This window comes from Amia ocellicauda, chromosome 1 (assembly GCF_036373705.1).
Source record: "Amia ocellicauda isolate fAmiCal2 chromosome 1, fAmiCal2.hap1, whole genome shotgun sequence".
NCBI lineage: Eukaryota > Metazoa > Chordata > Actinopteri > Amiiformes > Amiidae > Amia > Amia ocellicauda.
The window spans coordinates 55,160,880-55,174,249 of record NC_089850.1 but is presented as its reverse complement, the minus strand read 5'-3'; the positions used below and the strand labels follow the sequence as shown (position 1 = coordinate 55,174,249).

The 13,370-nt window shown below is 40.6% G+C and overlaps 1 long non-coding RNA gene across 1 annotated transcript; it reads left to right on the top strand.

Moving 5' to 3' along the window:
- The first annotated feature begins 7,506 nt into the window (after positions 1-7,506).
- On the top strand, positions 7,507-12,835 carry LOC136758206 (uncharacterized). The gene is made up of 3 exons (XR_010819968.1): positions 7,507-7,588; positions 11,440-11,518; positions 12,528-12,835. It is a non-coding gene; the product is annotated as an uncharacterized LOC136758206 (long non-coding RNA).
- The last annotated feature ends 535 nt before the right edge of the window (positions 12,836-13,370 follow it).

Here is a 13,370-nt window from a genome sequence, read left to right as displayed (position 1 = left end):
AGGACCACCCACGTGTGTAAGAGGATGTTGTATAGTCCTGAAAAATGACTGCACTCTGTGTTTATGTGTGTGTGTGTGTGTGTGTGTGTGTGTGTGTGTGGTGCATTTTTCTCTACTTTATCATTTATATGGGTAAATGGCAGTTTGAGGAAGGCAAATATACTGGGAGGAAAAAAAACAATAAAGCCATATGGAGTGTAAAGATGTGGAGCAGTCAGGGAAGGTGGATTTTTGTGCGTCTTGAATACAGTCGGGCTTAAAAGGCTCATCAGTCTGCAGGTAGATCCACTGTGCACCTCCCTGACCTCCTTCAGCGACTCCAACACAGCTTCGTTTCCAGACCAAACTCCTTTCACTCACTCACACTGGGCTGAGATTTCTCTTTCCCTGCATTTAGGAGATGAGCCACGAGATGGCAGTAAATCCCCTTGTATTCAAGAATCTCCACAGAAAAACTAATCAATTACAAGACCAACGAAGCACTGCACATACATACACACATGCAAATATATTGTGACTTGATGATGTATGTGGTTGAAAGTCAGGGGAGGGTGAGCGTTTCTTACAACACGTGATGTCAGTGCCACAGTAGATGCATTAGCTGTGTGATGTTTTTAATCAGATTTCCACCCGCAGCCCAGATATTCACACACGACTCTTCAATTATATTCTCACTCAGTGTTTCGGGATGAAATAAGACTTAGAAATCACTAAATGGAAAGAAACATACTGGAATAACTTCAAGTGAGCTGTTAGGGAATGGTGTGCGAGGAACAGAACAATGTCACAAAGTTTAAAAATGTTTTGGGGGAGAGTTAGGTCTTACTTTGAAATTTTCTCCCTGTGTTTAAATCGCCTCACCAAGATGTATCAGGAATCAATACCCTTCGCCCTCACATAGCGCAATCGCCGGAGAAAGTGGGGAGAGAGTGTGACTACAGTGTGTGCTGGGCCTCACGGGTCTTCAGACTCAGAGATCATGTCAACCTCACTGATCAGCTGTTATGGTCACAGGAACGTTTTTTTAATTCCTCCTCAGTCTTTTAATATTTCAACCAGAAAGCAAAACAAGCGGCAGGGTGTCTCAGGGGATAAGAAGAACAAATAAGAAGTTCTAAGAACGGATTAGAAAAAATTTCTCCCATTTCCTGTGCATCATAATTCTATCATCACATGCATGCTGGGGGGACTGACAACACCGGGCCCGGGACTATCTGTCATGGCATCTGACCCTGTTCTGGTCTGTGCATCGTGGAACATAAACGTTACCAGGGTGGGGTACGCAGGGAGGGGGTCAGGGGATAGCGAACACTGCAAAGATAAAAAGGACCACCCCTCCCATCATTCTCCCCCCTCCAGAGCAAACACACACTCTCAGGCTCTGTATAATATGAATCGTTCAACAGTTAGAACGTTTACAATCGAGAGGAGGCCATTCGCCCCATCGTGCTCGTTTGGTGTCCATTAATAACTAAGTGATCCAAGGATCCTATTGAGTCTTTTTTTGAATGTTCCCAAATTGTCTCTTCAGCCACATCGCTGGGGAGTTTGTTCAGATTGTGACGCCTCTCTGTGTGAAGAAGTGTCTCCTGTTTTCTGTCTTGAATGCCTTGAAGCCCAATTTCCATTTGTGTCCCCAGGTGTGTGTGTCCCTGCTGATCTGGAAAAGCTCCTCTGGTTTGATGTGGTCAAGTTCTGATTAACATCACCTGCATTCTGACTTTGTGCATGCCAGTATCGCTTTCTCATATTGTTTAAGTAAAGATGTCAAGTGTTATTCAAAAATGAGTAATAAGAAAATTGTTTGTCTTTTTGTTTTGTATTTAAAATCATGTTAAGAAATACAGGAGAACAGTAATGCGTTGCTGTGGATTTCTGCTATTTGTGTGAAGTCAGGGAAAGCCCTTGAGTGATCAAAAATTCAGTGTATGTGCAATGGAAGACTGTCTGCGCTCACGTTCATCAAGTAAGAGTAATCACACACGCTACATGTCATTACCTCCCATAAGTTGGTGGCTTTATCTTTAGTGGCTGTTATGTCTGACAAAAATTAGCTGTAATGATGCCGGACTTTTTAATTACCCGCTCTACACAGACCCTTCCCTGGTAGCCTCGCTTTGCTCAGCGGTGCCCGGCGAGCGCCCGGCTCCAGCCCGCGTGCTACACAATCAAACACTGCGCCCGTTGTTTAGAGTTGGGCATGCACTGGGGAGAGCTCCCTTGGCCTAATTGCCTCTTGTAGTTAGCAAATTGCAATTAAAGATAAACAGAACGAGCGATGGGAACAGGAGATAAAGGGCACTGCAACCATTATCTGGCATCAACCTAATTGTTGAAAATCTTTTTATTTTCTTTTTACTCTCTTCCCCCTTCTTCTACTGTATTCTAAATATTTCGGGGGGCAACTGTTTATGACTAAGCTCATTTGCTTGGCTTTGAAGTCCTTTGCCAACAATTCAAACCATTTTTAGCCGTCTGTGTTTTGAAACTATTTTCTTTGATTTGCTTTGTAGTTGTTTTTCTTTCAATCAGACTAAAAACTTGTATTTTTCCCTTTTTTTTGCAGATCTACCTGCTAATGGATGAAAAATGAAGATGTCAGGGTACTGTAGTGCATTTATTTTCACTATCGATCTAAAATATACATTGTGATTACATATGTGTGACAATAGCAGAATTCCTTCGACTTATAAAAAGTCTATATCTGACCACTACAAATCCTGTATTAAAACCAGAGAGATGTAGTTGGCTAACAAGCATCTGTCATTGTATCCTCACATCCAAGCCATTGTTTGAAGTTATAAATAAGTTATAAAGTGATAAAGTACCATTAAGTTACATTTGCCAAGTTAACCCTAGCCAATTCAAGCCCAACCCAACCCAGCAGTACTCGCCCAATTGCGTGCCACTCTGTGGGGGACTCCCAGGCACAATAATATTATGAATTTGTGGACGAGAGGTTAAGAGCCTTTAAATATTCTTAAATGCAAGACTATAAGATGTTTAAATGAGAATATGTATCCCGATCCGCAATTTAAAACACAAATAAATATATATATTAAATAATCCAGAATTATCAGATGAATGAAATGTTGCATAAGTCGCTTGTCACCTGAAATTATTGTTTCCCCTAACACACAAATGCAGGCCCAACCAAAACAGCGGTTGGGTTCACAGAGGGGTTGTGTAATCCAAGACAGCAAGTGATCCAGCGCCTGTGAGCGAAGGCGGCCGAGGGGAGGAAACTGTGGCCTGCTCCCTACATCCGCACACTGACACCGGGCTGCAGTCTGGGAGCTGCCCGCCTCGGTCCCGAGATTCAGGAAACAGCCTGCCCCAGACAGGAACTGCTGTGAGGTGACCAGTAGCACAGGGGGGTCACTTATACTGGACGGACGAGGCCCATAGCAACCACAGAAGCAGTTGGAGAAGGAAACAGCTGGGGGGAAGAGAGAGCTGGGAGCACTTTGTTTAAGTGGCAGTTTGGTTGCAACAGTTTGAGAACATTAATCATAGATATGCTCTACTAGTGCTGGGCATTTATTACTTAGAAGGGGAAAAACTAAAACATAAAAAAGGCTAGGCGACTTCTTCAGTACTAGGGCTGTAAAAGAGTTTTTGTTTGGTTCCACAACAAAAGTTACGTACAAAATCTGAAAACTCTGAATAAATGAGGACTGCGCCATGTGACCGACCATCCATCCCCAAAGCGGAATTTCCTCCCTTCCTCCGAGTTCTTGCGATTTAAAAAACGTTAAAATCGGTCTCCATTGCTCTTTTCAATCTGTGTGGAAGAGCCACGACAGACGTCTCCGAGTTCAGAGCATTCTGGATCCAATAACCCTGGCGCGTAGGTCACCCTTATTGTGTCTGCTCCCTCAGAGGTTTCCACCATGAGACATTGGCTGTTCTGGGAATTGTTTCCCTCGGGGAGAGAGAGACTGATGTCTGGCTCCCAGATTGCACTCTGGCTGGAATGCACATGATCCAGCGCTGGCTACCACCCGCCTGAGAAAATCTCTGATCTCTGTCCACGTAATTATCAGCTAATAAACGATAAGGGAATAATCATTAGGGACTTAATGATAAACTTCTGGGATCGGCCTTTATGAGAAAAAGATGATTTTGCCCTTTGCCTGTTCCACAGCTATACAGGCTGGCTCCTATAGTTGCAATTCCCTTGAACCCAAACACCTCTCTGTCCCAGTTCTCTGCCCCAACTGGATTGTTGTGGGAAACCAGTAGACTAATTTGGGTTTTGAGGTTAGACTGTGGGGACTCATAACTTTCAGTACAGGGCTGTAACTGTTCCTATTTTAAAGTGCATGGTATTTAGCATCCTTTTTTATTGTTGTAAGTCTTTTTGTTTTGTTTTTTCATTTAAATAACTCTCTTATTTCTGTGCAGATCTGCAGACGGGACTGTGGGCTGGTTGACAAAAGTGTCCACAAGGCATTTTCTTACACTGTGAAATGATTTTGCTGTATGTATTTATTTGTATTTATCTTTTTGCTCAGCAGATAATTTTGCGACATTCCGGCGCAATGTCACTTATACAATAGAGACAGGATTTGAAGTTTTAATCTGGAAGGGTTGAGGGCAACTGTTCATCAAAAGTTCTGTTAAATGTGCTGATGAGGATTTCAGGCAATCTTTCGTCTTTCCTTTTCCCAAAAATGTATTCAATGTAGCAGCCATTTTGAATGCTCAAGATGATGACCGTGGGCAACATGTTTAATATAAATCAAATCTTAAACTGCACTGATTTAAAAGAAAAAACAAAATTATGTAACAGACAAGAGGTAGTAAACGTGCAATTGACAACAGGAGACTTTCTTTAAAAATGAAAAACCTAATATATGATCGCATTTTTTGTTTTACTTCAAAATCCTTCTACTTCGAAAGTTCGACAGTATTTCAATTTTTTTATTGACAATAAAGTATAATGAGAAGAAAATGTCAAAACGGTCATAAAATTCTACACAAAGGCTACACAAATATATCAAAATCCCAGACACTGCACTGTTTCATTGCTTTTAAAACGGTCTGCGTACGGCTCCATATTTTCGGGAATACTGTCCCGGTGGGGAAACAGGGCCGTGTTATCAGGTAAAAAGAGAGCCCCCCGGAGTCTAGCGGCTCTGAGAAAACAGCATGAAATGCTGACAAGCTCATAGACATGACCTCAGTCGTGACATCGAGCCCTTCACTATATATATATTTACATAAAAGTGTGCGTGTGTGTGCATGCTTGTGTGCGTGTGTATATATGTGTGTGTGTGTCTTATTTTAATAGGTTTTCTGTCCGGAAGGGTTATTAATTGCCAATTGAATGATAAGTGAAGTTTAATCTAGGGCACATTTTTATAATCTTCTAATATTAATAAGAAACATCTGGGCCTGGTATTTATAGAATGATATAAAATTTCATTGTGTCTGTCACCCAGCTGCTGAAAAGCACATCTGGCACAGTTTCAATGCTAACTTGGAACAGGCAGTTTTTTTTTTTTCTTTGTTGTTTCTTACAAAAAAGAAGGGTAAAAAAATACTTTTGCATAAATACAAAGTTGCTGTATTGCTAATCATAGCCTTTGAAATACAGAAAGCAATGCAGGCAGTTGTCAAAAACATTAGTTTCATATTTTTCAGAAGTCTGCCGGAAGTTCTACAAACTATGCCATGTCATATAAAGCAGTATAGTAATCCTGATTATACAAAATGAAAACAACAGTATGTTGATTTAAAAATATATATATTATGAACATGTGTTTGTACAGACTGTGATAAGTGCTCCATAAGTACTGGAAAGTAATTGTCAGGGGGTTACATTTGAGAAGTTTTGTAGAATAAATACAATTAAGAAACATGACATGCTACAATATCATTTAAACGTTTTTCAGCTCTCATATTTGTTTCCCCCCAATTAAACACAATTCGCCAAAGGTGTCCCTATAGTGCTATTAATTTAAATTAGAGCTTGACTCAGTCTTTCAGGAGTTGGGTTCAAGCCTATTAATTACTGGGATTTACGATGCTTCTGATACTTGAAATTCCTGCATAGAATATGCAGCATTTTGTTATTATTCTAGTATTTTTCCATGGGGATCACTGCGTTGCACTTGCTTGTTTCTATATCTCGCAAAGCTTGAGGAGGACGGAAGTTTTCCATTAAGTTATCACGGAACATCCATTAGCTAAGCTCTCCAAGGCAACCCAAACAATGCATCCAATCCAATCCCAATCAGCGCTCATAACGGCGCGAGCTGTGGCAGGAATAAACAAGGGATGTCTGACACACTGTTGGAAAGGATGGCTGGTAAATATTAACAACTGGGGAACTCGTTGAATCGGATACAGCAGACAATACCATTTCCCCAACACTGTTCTCCCTGCGTGCTTTGTTTCCTTTCCTAAACCAATGCCGTTCCTGCACGCAGTCATTTCACGGGCCGTGTAAACAAACACACCGCGACCATTGGAAGGCAGGGGAAAGGGCTACAGAGTGCAGAGGCATGTTTGTAGACCCATACAATGGTCGGATTCAACAATGAACCACAACGGAGGGAGTTCAGAATGTATATCTACTGTACAGAGAGGCACAGCTGACGTCAATCTGTGCGGTGCCCTGCAGCCCACGCCACACCAGTCTGGCATTTGCAGACAGTCTGTAGCCGCTGCTGATTTTGTGATTCTGTCTGCAAGTAGCACGCGATACAGGGCTCCCAAGCAACCCCTCTGTAAACTCTAGACCCCTGATGTATTGGGCACTTGCTAGGCCCTTTTTTAATGCACTCAATCTCTGCCACTCGTTAAAAGTCTAAACCATAGCATTCATTTAATTATCTTTCGGCGAAGAACGAAGAAGAACACCCTCTCGCTGTTTCTCTTTCGGTGTTAGGGCAGACGTCCCATCCTGAACATCGAAGAAAGACTACCTTGGTACCCAACATACTCCATGGGTGACTTTCTTCTCCAGAGTTGACAAATATAAAACACTGGGCCCAAAAGCGTGCAAGGAATAGTGCTCTGAGAGAGAGCAGTGTAGAGTGTGTGTGCGTGTGTGTATGTGTGTGTGTGCACACGTACACCAGAGTTTTTCGTCTGAAAATCTTCTGTATTTACAAGGCACCATTCTCCTCCAGGGTTTTTCTCGTTGGGGAAGCCAGTGAGTTTTAAAAACACAACAAGACTCTGGAATGTAGTCTGTTTTCTTTGGAGCAGTTAGCAGCATACTTCAGCCACATGTACGTCTGAGGGAACGAGGCTTAAATTAAAGGCACATTGTATCGCAGAAGTGCAGTGTTCGCAATTGTTATGTCTGTGATGAAAGACGATCCGTTCCGCATACTGAGTGAGATTGCTGGTGCTGCCGTTATACCTCTTTATACAGTAATTATTTATATAATAATAATAATAATAATAATAATAATAATATAATATTAAGGAGTGTTACTATTATTGCATTTGGTGCATATTTTTTTTGTTTTCATCAAAGCTCCATTAAGGGCCTAATTACAATGTATTTCTTCCATTTATTCATCAGTCTACCTGTCATTTATGCACTCCTTTCAAAGAAGATATTGAGATGGTAAGACCTTTGACAACGGTTGTGCTGTTAATTACTTTCAAATAGATTTAACTGAAAAGATAAAACTGTGCAAAACGAATTATACTGCTTAAGATCAAGGTGCATTCAATAGCTTGATGTATCCTGTACAGTGGGCAAAGCTATCTATGTTTACAATTAATTTGTGCCTTTTATTGTTGTGCCACTGTACCAGTTATAGTTTCAAAACTTGTCATGTGATTGTTTGTTACACTTTTCTAAGGAAGAAGTGAAGTTTTACGATTTTGTAAATACGTTTCCTCCTGTAATTTTAGCTGAACTAATTTTAGCTTTTGTATTCCTGCAGTTAGGATTAATGTTTGCCAGGGGGAGACAGAGAGCTTCGGATGAAAACACAGCTATTGAGTCTCTCAGAGTAAAGACGCGCAAAAGATGCATCCATTGCCCTTCACACCATTTCTGTCATGTTCCATGTTTTTTTCTGCCCTGCGGAGACCATCTATTTCTAGTCTCCCAGCAATGCCTAATCGTCATTTGTTTAATTTTGAGACAGTTTTGAAAAGAGGCCAGCAGTTTCAGGAGATAATATTCTCCCCGAGAAATAACAGTCACCACTTGAAAGTATCCACAGTGTCTTGGAAAGGCTATTTGTCACTTTAAACAAAGTTTAATTTGAGTTATAAAACAGGCTTTTAAGGGATGTCAACATTGCGCAATGTTTAGCTGTGCTGGATGAAATGAGGCTGGGCTGGGAGGCAGTTTGGTTTGTAAAACACAATGCCAATTTCTGCAGGAATGTGCAGGGGATTCAGCCAAACAAATGTAAACATTTTGGTTTGCAAATCTATTTTCTGTATGAAAACACTTTTCTGCTCTCTCCTGAGAACTGAAAGATGATCCAGAAGATCAGTGTAACGTGCCGTGTTTGCTTAAAGTGGGGCTTCATTTACAATATCTTCACAGGTCATTTCCAACAACCATTTGTTTTGTTCCCAAATCATTTTACTTCAAAATACAAGATTTGTTCATACAAAATAATAACATCTATACAAATAGACTGTGTACGAACTGAATTGTGGACAGATAAAGGCACTTATGCATCAGCAATGAAATATAAAGAGGTAGAGAAAGTACAGTCAGCTAGATTATGGTTGAAGCGGTTATCGAATCTGGATGGATTGATGACTGGATGGTTAGATGATACTAAAGACTGAGTGAAATATAGGTGCAGTTATTTTGCAGTGTTGAAACACATTGTTGAGAACGTCACACTGGTTTTCTTGTTTGCTTGTCGCCACCAGTATTTATAATGTAATTTGATTGAGTTTTAATTGTTAAGGATCAAAAACAGGAGTTAGAACTCACTAGCAGGAGTTACTTTGATGTTTCATTAGTTCACAGACTGGATGGAGGAGAAGAGGTTGATAGTATCATCACAGCTAGGAGGACTGATGCATTCAGGCTGTTCTGTATACAGTAAGCTACATACCTCGCCATTTCCTTTTTTTTTGCTGCTTCTACAGAAGGAACAGTGATGTGAATCCCACACAATCAAGTTTGCGGCCCCTGGGATTCGTGCTTTTTATTGTTATTGGCTGAAATAGGAACGTTTGAACTTCTTGTGGAGATTAACATAATTTATACACCACAAGCAGAAGTTACATTGGATTTAGGCTTTTGCAAATAACACAGAAATGTCAAAGAGATGGGGCTCTGTGTCAAAGTGCTTTAGATGACTTTTCAATTTGAAAATGAAAAAAAATAAAGATGAATTGCTCATATGGCATATCAGTTTGAGTAAGAGAAATCGTTTATATATAAAGCAAGGAACATGCTGTACTTTATGGTGTTGCTGGCAAACTTTTACAAGTTCTGGGAGAGTTTACACTAACGAGTGCCCTGATTTAGGCTTGTAAACAGAGGTTACCTCAGTTCACATAGTTCAGCCCAGAGTTCAAGGCATTAAGTGTATGAAGTATTAGTACTTTCTGTTTTTGTTGCATTTACATTCCTGCGTTTCTTTAATAAAGCTTTAACTGTTTATGATATTTTCCAATCTATTAAACATTTACTTTCTGCCTATGACATCAGTCCAGTTATAGTCCCTTCAAAAATAAAAAAAAATCCACAACAGTTTTACTTGTATCATAAATTTAGCTGCATAGCAATACGTTATGTGTTTAAATTCAGAGGTTACTAAATGTTTATCTAGAATAAACCTGAGGAAACAACATCGAGAGTATTTATGACATTCACTTCCAGTTCTGAGAAAGGCACAATTATGTTTAACGTTCTGTCATTCTGTTCGGTTTTACAGAAAATCGGAAAATAGGAATTCACTGGTGTAGCAGAAGACTTACATAAGTTCAGTCAAATGACATCTGTACTGTGGCCATCAAACACTGAAAATGTATCATCGATTTAACGCTACAGTTTACTTTATCATATTTTTTAATCGAATCATTGAATAACATTGTTTCACCTGTTCAAATAGCTTTGGCTACAACTGTATTTTTAGGGGGGAGGGGGTTGACGACATAACTTTAAAATTTGTCCATATGGTTTTAAAGGAGCAAACCACAACTATGCCCAACATGTTGAGTGTGTGGAGTCGCATCTACAGCCATCTTGTGGAAGCTAACTCTCTGTCAGCCCTCAGAAAAGGCCCACATGAGACGCTGGAACCAGTTAACTACAGTACCGGCGATAACAAACCAGAACAGGTCAAATGGCTTCCTCTTAGTTGTAGCATTTCTTGTATGTTTGTTGCCAAATATACATTTTCTCGTTTATTTGATAAATTTGGTCAGCATCATGATCTAAAAATTGATTTGCTGAGAGTGCAGAAAGTATTCATATATTTCTTTTTTATCTGCTTTGCCTCGCTGTATATCCACACCTGAAAAAAAAAAGTGTTTATTTTAGCACGGTTTCATTTCAACTGTGTGCTGCTTACATTTCACAGTTTCAGCAACACACCTGGCACTTAGATATCACAAAGAGCAGCCCTCATGCAGTTCCTCAGCTACGGTATTATAAGAAAAATAAATCAAACACATTCTCATATACACAGAATGCCTATAATGTATGATATATAATGCTGCTAGGTTAACACAAGTTTGTTTTCATAGAGAGCCTTTTTATGTTACACTTCTTCCAGATTGAACCCCTGGAATCAGAAGTGCCTTGGTTTCTTTGTCTCCACCTTCCTCCTATCTTTGTGTTGTGGTTGAAGAGTTTGTGGAAACAAAGCAGCAACCACCACCCGAATGACTTTCTAATGACCTTGCCAGGCTCTATCTCAAACACTTCGAGGCTCTGAAATAACACAGGCGTTCTATAAAAATACAGCATCTCTGCGCTCCACTTTATCGCCAACCAGAGTAATGGAAATAATCAGCTTATTAAAAGCAGCCGTTTTTTTCAGGTTTGGGAGACGGGGAACTTGAAATGCTCTCTCTCTCTCTCTCTCTCTCTCTCTCTCTCTCTCTCTCTCTCTCTCTCTCTCTCTCTCTCTCTCTCTCTCTCTCTCTCTCTCTCTCTCTCTCTCTCTCTCTCTCTCTCTCTCTCTCTCTCTCTCTCTCTCTCTCTCTCTCTCTCTCTCACATTTCAATCAATCCAAATTGTATGGTGATGAACAGAGTCATATAAAAACAAGTGGCATGGGAATAAAAGCATGTTCTACTTGTGGTTGGACCTCAAGAGGTTCTGAGTTCAAAACTAGGCTGTACTGAAAGGTGCTGTTATCCCCCGATGGTGGACATGACTGTACATCTGTGCATCTGTATAGTGCCTTAAGTGCCAGTGTGAGAGCCCTCCACGATCGTGCTGAGTTTTAGCACTTTTTTACGTTTGGTTTTGTTTTGCTACAGGGAACGATGGTGGTACCATGAGAACATTGCGCTGACAGGAAGCTTACCAGTAGGGGACCAAACAGCGTTTACATTCTTGGTACGATGTTGGGCCTGTGGACTGACTGCTTGGACCTTCTGCCATAAATCATCTACAGTCCTTCTTTACTTCTGATGTCCCTGTAGTGGATATCGATGACTGGAGTCCTGTATTTGAATTCTGTGGTCCAGTGCCTCACTCAAACAAGGCTGGCTGACCCAGTGGTTAAGGGAAGGGGCTTATTAGCTGGAGATTGGAAGTTCAAGTCCCAGCTTTGCAAGAAACTCCTGAGGTGCTCTTCTAAATGTAATGTTTAATCTGTTTTTATGATTCCAAGTTGCCTTGCGGCTGCCTTGTAGTCACTGTTAGTTGCTTTGAATTAAAAGTGTCTTATTATTATTATTAGGAGAGCTCTGCAGATTTGTATCAGATGATCAATGCTTTTCAGATTGGTGCTGCTTTGGGGATCTTGTCTGCAACTCATATTTATATAATAATGAAACTTAAATTTCTCAGAAAGTAAGACTAGTTTTTTTGAAAAACCCTGAGGCTGCTAAACCACAGTGTACTCGGTGTGGCTCAGAAAACATTAACAATCGTCAGATGCTAGGAAGGGGTTGGGGGGGGGGAGGTTGCACCCTGCACAGAAAATCATTTGAAAAGGATGGCTGTCCAGGAATGAAGAGTTTCTCCACAGCAAATACATTTAATCACACCAAGATTTGTCAACGCAAGAGGTAGCGATAAACACCATTGTCAAAATGATGGGAAACAAACAAACAACAAAAGCATCCATGCATTATCTGTAAAGTTTATGAAAGTCAGCATTGTCTTGACCCAGGAAGGGGCTGTGTTTATCCAGAGCTACCTCAGCAGTTCAAGTTACGTTGTCTATGCAGAGAAATAACAAAAGAGAAACTCCCCCAATCCCAGGAGTGCAGCATTTGGAATCCATTAGTGCTGCCAGGGATCAGCAAATAAAACTTTATTTCAATTTCCTACACCGTCTCCTCACAGAAGCTTTTCTCTCTCTCTCTCTCTCTCTCTCTCTCTCTCTCTTTTGAATCAGCAAATGAAAAATATTCAGGCCGCAGACGAACTGACAGCGTAAATAAGAAGCCAGCCGTGTTCTGTGAGGCAACACATCTGGCCAGCTGTTGCGGCAGTGCACGCAGTTGGGCAAGATGATGGGGGAAGAAGAGAGAGCGCAGCAGAAAAGTGTGCATGATGCCCCTGCCCTGAAAATCATTAAGTAACACTGACCAAACTCCAAGGAACAAATAATAATATTCATAATCTATTAAGTATTATTATTAGACCTTTGAAGCATCATTTTCCTCTGAACTGTTGTTATCCAAATAGCCCAGTTTCTATATGTATCTATTTGTCTATAAATACATCCCACTCAGCAGAATATGTTGCAATGTCTGCTTAATTAATGTAGAGGTGTCAGCTGTGGGGGTGTAACTGCCAGCATTTAGCTGTAAACACATTGACAATAATGTGAAATGGCTGAGTGACAATTAGACCAAGAGTATTTGTATATCCACCTCCACGTCTTAATTATTAATTCCATTTCAGACCATAAGAAAGTAAACTAAAGCCCCACACTGCCCCCACAATGCCCCTTATGCTTCAGCTATTTACTTAAACTGATATGTAGAGCCCATTTTTTTACATTTGTATTTGTTTTACCCAGGACAGAGAAAGGAAGGGGTTGAAATGAAACGCCTCGACTGAGGGGAAAGCAGACTCACATTCATGACTTCCAAGCCAAAATAGTCCACACACACACACACACACACACACACCCACGTGGACACATCTCCGCACACTGGCAAAGTTGTAAAACGTATCTGCATTCGTTCATAAATAATAAAAAGAGAGTCATTTCTCTTGATTCACGATCTCT